A 9,070-nucleotide genomic window follows, 5' to 3' on the forward strand; every position below is an offset into this window, starting at 1 on the left:
TAATAACTTTTCTTAATATAACACAGTAGTTTTTATAATTTTTGATAGTTTCTGGGTCACTACTCTTTCTTGCTGTCAGATACATTTCCCTTTTCCGGTTACAAGATATTTTTATACCCTTAGTAAGCCATGGTTTGTTACAAGGTTTCTTATGAGTATATTTAACTATTTTCTTGGGGAAGCAGTTTTCAAATGCATTTACAAAAATGTCATGAAATAAATTATATTTTAAATTGGCATCAGGTTCACGGTACACCTCATCCCAGTCTAACTGCTGTAGGCTTTCCCTGAAATTTGCAATTGTTAAATCGTTGACTGAACGTACTACTTTGGAGGACTGTTTAGTATTGCTGAATGGAGCTATGTCATATATTGTAACTAGCTGTGCACCATGATCAGAAAGACCATTCTCAACAGGCTGAGCATTTCTCTGGCTAAACTTATCTTGGTCTATAAAGAAGTTATCTATCAGTGAGCTGCTATCCTTTACCACCCGAGTAGGAAAATCAATAACGGGTGTCAAATTGAAAGAACCGAGTAATACTTCAAGGTCATTTTTCCTATTACCCTCTTTCAGAGAATCTACATTGAAGTCCCCACAAATAATAATTTTCTTAAGTTTAAGCAACCACACGAGAACACCCTTGTACGATTTTCCAGAAACAATGAAAAGAAAATATTTTTTGCTATGAATATTTTTATCTCTTTTAGGATACTTCATTTTAAAATCTATATTCTTTGTATGGGTTTGCACTAATTCTAGAAACATGTTTTCCATTCTGGTGTTGGTATCTCCAGAACATGGGTTTGGAAGGATTCAACAGCGCACAGACGAGACATACTGCCTTAAGGACAAAAGTGAAAATCCTATAAATATTGTTATTAAATATTTTTATTATATGTTGAATATTGTCATATAGGAGGGCGAATAAATAATGGAAACTAATTTATAACTGCTGTCTGAATAATTAAAAAATTAATTAGAATGAATAATTGAAAGAAACTGGAAGGTACACATATCCTGGGTGTACTTTAACTGGTACTAACCTCAACAGACCTTCAATGTCAATACATTTAAGATCAATATTCATCATTTAAGTTACGTACTTCTTCACGTTAATTCTATTATGCGTAGTCCTGATTATAACAATGCCGATGCAGGATTTCTTCTCCGCTGCTCGCGCGAATTCCTCTTGTCTGTTCCGAACCTCCTGATACAGGATTCACGGCACGAGCGAAATTATGAACAGATAAGTGCGGTCGATGAGAATATACACATATATAAAAAAAGTTTTGCATCACCCCGGTTCCCAGAACTCCTGAAGACAGCCTTTGACTGTGGATATTGTATCACAGATACACTCCCTCTGACTGTTCAGAGATGTCACTAAATCCGCCCAAAGATGTAAACAACCACGCATGAGCAGCGCCTAATAGACGGAGGGGGTCCGACAGCCGATCAGTTCCAGTCATTCCACCAGGAATGAGGTAAACGGCTCGTGTTGTCTGTGGTTCAACCATGCCTAGACAGTCAATACCGCGGTTCGATCGAGTCCGCATTGTTACTTTGTGCCAGGAAGGGCTCTCAACAAGGGAAGTGTCCAGGCGTCTCGGAGTGAACCAAAGCGATGTTGTTCGGACACTGAGGAGATACAGACAGACAGGAACTGTCGATGACATGCCTCGCTCAGGCCGCCCAAGGTCTACTATTGCAATGGATGACCGCTATCTAAGGATTATGGCTCGGAGGAACCCTGACAGTGACGCCACCATGTTGAATAATGCTTTTCGTGCAGCCATGGGACTTCGTGTTACGACTCAAACTGTTAGCAATAGGCTGCATGATGCGCCACTTCACTCCCGAAGTCCATGGCGAGGTCCATCTTTGTCCCCACGACACATGCAGCGCAGTACAGACGGGCCCAACAACATGCCGAATGGACCGCTCAGGATTGGCATCACATTCTCTTCGCCGATGAGTGTCACATATGCCTTCAACAAGACAGTGTTTGGAGGCAACCCAGTCAGGATGAACGCCTTAGACACACTGTCCAGCGAGTGCAACAAGGTGGTGGTTCCCTGCTGTTTTGGGGTGGCATTATGTGGGGCCAACGTACGCCGTTGGTGGTCAAGGAAGGCGCCGTAATGGCTGTACGATACGTGAATGACATCCTCCGACAGATAGTGCAACCATATCGGCAGCATATCGGCGAGGCATTCGTCTTCATGGACGACAATTCGCGCCCCCTACCGTGCACATCTTGTGAATGACTTCCTTCAGGATAACGACATCGCTCGACTAGGGTGACCAGCGTGTTCAGCAGACATGTACCTATTGAACATGCGTGGGATAAACTGAAAACGGCTGTTTATGGACGACGTGACCCACCACCCACTGTGAGGGATCTATGCCGAATCGCCGTTGAGGAGTGGGTCAATCTGGACCAACAGTGCCTTGACGAACTTGTGGACAGTATGCCACGACGAACACAGGCGTGCATCAATGCAAGAGGACGTGGTACTGGGTATTAGAGGTACCGGCGTGTACAGCAATCTGGACCACCACCTCTGAAGGTCGCGCTGTATGGTGGTACAACATGAAATGTGTGACTTTAATGAGCAGTTCAAAGGGCGGAAATGATGTTTATATTGATCTCTATTTCAATTTTCTGTACAGGTTCCGGATCTCTCGGAACCGAGGTGATGAAAAACATTTTTTGATGTGTGTATAAAGAAAAATTTAGTTTCTTAATAACTTTTTCTAGCACTTTTAATGTACACTTGAAATACAAATTTTAAAACAATACTGCTATTACGGAGCTAATCATAGTCCGCCAGCTACCACTTATAGAAACGAACAGGTGAAGATACAGAAATTAACCAATTGAAGAGCGTATCTCTTCCTTTTTTGGTATCAAAACATTATTTCTGCTGCAAAACAACTCGTTACTTTACTTTTGGCTTTGTGTACATATAGCTTAAATGTACAAAAAGAAAAGTAAGAAGAAAGAAAAAATAATAAGAACCGTTACAATGTTTCAGCCTCAGATCACTCAAATGGTTATCATTACCATTTTCGACTTATTACCAAATAATCATTAGGTGATCCATTTAAAAAGAAAGGAAAAGGTGGCAGTAAAATAACAGTCAAGTAAATTATAAATAACAATAACTTCCATTATCTGATCACAAATGTGCAGGCACCAATTAGTGGATTTCGTATGGGCTGTGTCCATCCTTAGCCTTTACGACGGCTTGAACTCTGCTAGGGACATTTCAAGTGTGGTGTCTGAATGTCTGTGGAGGAAAGGTAGCCCATTCTTCACCAAGAGAAGTAGCCAGAGGAGATAGAGATGTCGGACGCTAGGGAAAGGAGAGAAGCCAGCATTCTAGCTAATCTTAAAGAAGCTCCATTGGGTTCAGGTCTTGACTCTAGGCGGGTCAGTTCATTTCAGGAATGTCAATTTCCACAAACCATTGCCTCACAGATGCTGCTTTATGACAGGGTGCAGTGTCATGGAGACACAAACAGTCATCGTCTCCGAACCGTCCCTCTACTGTGTGCGATACACAGTGGTATAAAATGCGTTCGTATACATCCGCATTTAGCGTTTTCTTAAGCGCCCTAAGCGGACGACACCCTAGCCACGAAAAACAACCACCTACCGTATGCTACTCCGCCACCTCGTCCGTAATTCATTGCTGGCATTACATACGATGGCAGGAAATGTTCTCCAGGTATCGGATTGCCACAGGATATAACGTGCTTCATCTCCGCACATTAGTCCTTTCTAGTCGTCCACTGTGCAGTAACGTCGTGCTTTACACCACCTCAAGTGGCGGTTGGCACAGACATACGCTGAAGCGCCAAAGAAACTGGTATAGGCATGCGTTTTCAAACACAGAGATATATAAACAGGCAGAATATGATGCTGCATTCGGCAACGTCTATATAAGACAACCCGAACTACCATTTTACGAGTGTACCTTGAATATCAGGAATCCGGTAAAACATCAAGTCTCCAACATCGCTGGGGCCGGAAAAAGCTCCTGTAAGAACGGGACCAATGGCGACTGAAGAGAATCGTTCATCGCGCCAGAAGTGTAACCCTTCCTCAAATTGCTGCAGATATCAATGCTTGGTCATCGACACGTGTCACCATGCGAATCATTCGACGAAACATCATCGATATGTGCTTTCAGAGCTGAAGGCCCACCGTGTACTCTTGATACAGAGCTTTATGCCTCGCTTGGGCCTGTCAACAACGGCATTGGATTGTTGTTGACTGGAAATATGTTGCCTGGTCGGACGAGTCTCGTTTCAAATTGTATTGAGCGGATGGACGTGTATGGCTATGGAGACAACCTCATGAGTCCATGGACCCCGCTTGTCAGCAGAGGACTGTCCAAGTTTGTGGAGGCTCTTTAATGGCGTGAGGCATGTGCACTTGGAGTGATATGGGACCCCTGACACGTCTAGATACGATTGTGTCAGGTGACACATACGTAAGCAACCTGTCTGATCACCTGCATCCACTCGTGTCCATTGTGCATTCCGTTGGACATGGGCAATTCCAGTAGGACAATGCGACACCCCACACGTCCAGAATTGCTACAGAATGGCTCTAAGAACACTCTTCTGAATTTAAAGACTTCCACTGGCTACCAAACTTCCCAGATGTGAACATTATTGAGCATATCTGGCATGACTTGCAACGTGCTGTTCAGAAGAGATCTCCATCCCCTCGTACTTGTATGGATTTATGGACAGCCCTACAGAATTCATGGTGTCAATTACGTCCAGCACTACTTCAGACATTAGTCGAGTCCATTCCACCTCGTGTTGCGGCACTTCTGCTTCCTCGTAGGGACCCTGCGCGGTATTAGACAAGTGTACCAGTTGCTTTGGCTCTCCAGTGTATGTAGCTTATGGGGAGATGCTGTACCATTGTACCCCATTCTTTTTAACTCCTAAAGCACATTCATCGTGCTAGCTACGCTGCTGATAACACTTTGTAACGCACGCGCGATTTCTTCTACTGATTTCATGCAGTTTTTTTATTACCAGCCTTCGCAATGCTCGCGTTGCCTGTCCGTCAGCATATCAGATCCCACTGGCCCTGGTTTAGCTGTGGTTATTCCTCTGTGTTTCTATTTCAGAATCACAGCACCAGCAGTCGACTTGGGCAGCCTTAGAAGTGTTGAAATGTCCGTGATGGATTTGTTATTGACGTGACCTCCAGTGAGTAGTACACGTCCGGAGTCACTGAGTTCTCCTGCCCGCACCATTCTGCTTTTGCTGCTTCTCTACTGATGACACAATACTCCACGTTTCCTTTTATATTCACGCTACCGCGCTTCGTGACAGCTAGTGGTCAGTTTCGCTTTACATAGGCGTGTACGAATACTTCTGAATACATAGTGTGTAGACACAACTATACGTACTTGGACACGTTACTTTTTAAACCGTCGACTGAGACCCTCACAGTATAAGCATATCGGAGCTCACATTGTAAGAACAGAAAGGTACACTTAACTAAGTAATAGTATACAGTTCTTAGCTCTTAATTCGCCTTAATAAATTTGAAAATACTCACAACGTACAACTGATTGTCAGACAAAATCTTCTCAAAGTGGAAAACTAGTAAAAATTTACTGCACCACTGGTGTTCACTCAGATTCAAGAGAAGTAAAAACATAGCTGACAAACAAAAGCTGAACGAAGCAAAAACGAGCGTAAGAAGAGCAATGAGAGAAGCGTTCAATGACTTTGAAAGTAAAACTTTGTCAGCCGATGTGCGTAAAAATCCTAAGAGGTTTTGGTCGTAAAATCAGTAAATGAGTCAAAGTCCTCTATTCGTTCACTCAGTGACCATACTGACACCGAAAAGGAAGAGACAGAGAGAAGGCCGAAGTACCGAATTCGGTCTTCTGAAATTGTTTTACCGCGGAAGATCCAACACGGCCCCTCCTTTCAATCGTCGTACGAACATCGAAATGGCAAATGCTGAGATAACCTATTGCGCAATAGGAAAACAACCACAGTCGGTTAGTAGTGGAAAGGCGTCAGGGCCAGATGGGATACCTATAAGATTCTACGAAGAATTCGCGAAAGAACCTGCTTCCCTTCTAGCAGTAATTCATCGTAGAACGCATGAGCAACGAAGGGTGCCTAGCGACTAGAAGAAAGAGCAGGTCATTCCAGTTTTTAAGAAGGCCCGTAGGACAGAGGCATACAGTTATAGACCTACATCGTTGATGTCAATCTTTTGTAAAATTATGGAACATATTTTATGCTCAAGAATTATGACTATTTAGGGGAATGAAAATCTTCTCTATAAAAATCGACAGGGATTCCGTAAACCGAGACCCTATGAAACTCAGCTCGCTGTGTTTATCCATGAGATCCACAGCGCCTCAGACAGTGGCGCTCAGGTTGATGCCGTGTTCCTTGACTTCAGATAGACGTTTAACACCGTCCCGCACTGCCGTTTAGTGAAAAAAAAATGAGCGGATCGAGTATCGGAGCAGATTTGCGACTGGATTCAAGACTTTCTCGCAGATACAACTCATCACGTCGCTGTAACGAAACAAAATCGACAGATGTGGAGATAATTTCCGGAGCACCCAAAGAAAGTGTGATAGGACCTTTACTGTTTACAACATATGTAAATGATCTTGTAGAAGGTGTGGGATGCTCTTTAAGGCTGCCCGCAGATGATGTCTATAACAAAGTAGCAACGCCAGAAGATATTAACGATTTGCAGAATGGCGTGCAGAGGATTTATGAGTAGAACAGGCTCTGGCAGTTGACCCTGAACGTAAATAAATGTTACATATTGCGCATACAGAGGAAAAGAAATCCACTACTGTACAGCTACACTATCGACGACAAACCGCTGGAAATAGTATCTAACGTAAAATACCTAGGAGTAACTCTCCAGAACGACCTTAAGTAGAATGACCAAACAAAATAAATAGTGGGAATTCATAGAAAGAATCTGAAGGACGTGTACCTCATCCACGGAGGAAGTGGCTTATAATGTGCTTGTTCGACGGATTCTTGACTACTGTACATATGTCTGTGATCTCTGCCAGGTAGGACTGATAGAAGAGATAGAGAAGATCCAACGAAGAGCGGCGCGTTTCGTCACGGGATCTTCTAGCCGGCGCGAGAGCGTTACGGGGATGCTCAACAAACTTCAATGGCAGACGCTTCAAGAGAGGCGTTGTGCATCAGGGAGAGACTTACTGTTCGAATTTCGAAAGAGCACTTTCTGGGAAGAGTTGGGCAACATATTACTGCACTCGACATACGTCTCGCGTAATGACCACGAGGAGAAAATTCGAGAAATTAGAGCCAATACGGAGACTTACCGACAATCATTATTCCCACGCTCTGTTCGAGAGTGGAACAGGGCTGGAGGAATCAGATAGTGGTACGAAAGCACCCTCCGATGATTTGCAGAGCATAATGTAGATGTAGATGTCTAGGTATAGTGGGCGCGAATCCAGGGTAGAGGGTGCAGATCCAGGGGAAAGGTGTTGATAGGGTCGTTGTCCCACACCAGCCTCCCTCCTCCAAAAAATCACATTACAGTAGAAGCGTCTATATTTTTGCATGTACCACTTTTCAGATTTCACAGCTATATTTCGGAGAAGAAAGTAGCATTAAAACCAAGACTCTCGGAAATGGCAAGAAATTCTGTAAATTGCAAGCTACAGTTATGACAGGATACTTTTAGTTGCTTATGTGAGTGAGTTTACAATCTAACCGGTAACATCTAGCCACGTAAAGGTCCAGATTCGCAGTCTTACTGTACCTGCCGTCAACAACATTCTTGACACGCTTCATGAAGTCCACAGGACCTATGTCCACAGTCTTCGTCCTAAGTGAAATATTGATAATGGTGAGTGCACACTTCGACTTCATACTGTATAAATTATAACACTGTCAACGATGCAACAATTTGTTACTGTTATAGTTCTTAAGTAGAGGTACGAAGGCTGGTCAACAAAGACTTGAGACTGATTTCTTTTCACAGATGTTTATTTCTCCATTTCGGTGTTTTCATGATCTTTTTCAAAGTAGTCCTACTTGAATGCCCTTTTTATAGCCTCTCTGCCAGTTCTGAAATACATGGTGCAGGCCATTGTTTGTCAGGTCATTGAAAATCGCCTTTTCTTGAGCACTGCTTCAGATTTCTCAAATCGAATGCCCCGAAACTTTGCCTTTAGTGAAGGAATATTATAAAAAATCACGGGGTGAAAGATCGGGGCTATAAGGCGAATGCAGCACATACATAATCGTGAACTACTCCAGAAACTGCATGACTTTATTTGCGACGTGAGGCTGTGCATTGTAATAATGAAGTCGCCACCCAGTGCGAGGAATTTCTGCCCGTTTCCTTGCAATGAAGTCATGTATCTGAAACACCTTAGATTTAGTAGAAGAATTTCATTACTTGATTAGAATACTAACTTATCTGTTAATAAATGGTTGTTGAGATAAGTTCATATGAACAGCCAATAAATCAAACCGCGGCCGTACTGAGTGCATGTACACACACGTCTCCTCGGCCCCTTTTTTTTTTTTTTTTTTCGTGCCCACACAAGCACCTCAACAATGGAGAGACGATACGACAGCGTGTTTGAGATCGTATTCACGTAAGTAATGACGATACGCATATAAGGACAACAGAACACCCAGTCCCCGAGCGCATAAAATCTGGCCGGCATCGAACTCAGGTCCATTCGGTTAGCAACCTGCTGTGCTGATACCACCGCTACCGTGTCGGACAGCATTTTGGTATCGGAAAATTGCAATTGCTGAGGAAGGTATGAAGTGCGCAGACTGATGTCTTGCAGATACCGTTGAACTTCGTCTTGCAGGTAAGGCCAGATATCGGTACAGAGTTAGTAATTTTTATCGGCTTTCGACCAATATTTATTGTGTCTTAAAAACGTCACCAATGCCGTTAAATGATACGTTGTGACATTTTCTACACCTCTAAGGCTCCGGCCTGAATTAGGCTAGTTTTAAAGCTCTAGAGGATTTTGTTCCGAAAAA

Source organism: Schistocerca serialis, chromosome 2 (genome assembly GCF_023864345.2).
Source record: "Schistocerca serialis cubense isolate TAMUIC-IGC-003099 chromosome 2, iqSchSeri2.2, whole genome shotgun sequence".
Classification (NCBI taxonomy): Eukaryota; Metazoa; Arthropoda; class Insecta; order Orthoptera; family Acrididae; genus Schistocerca; species Schistocerca serialis.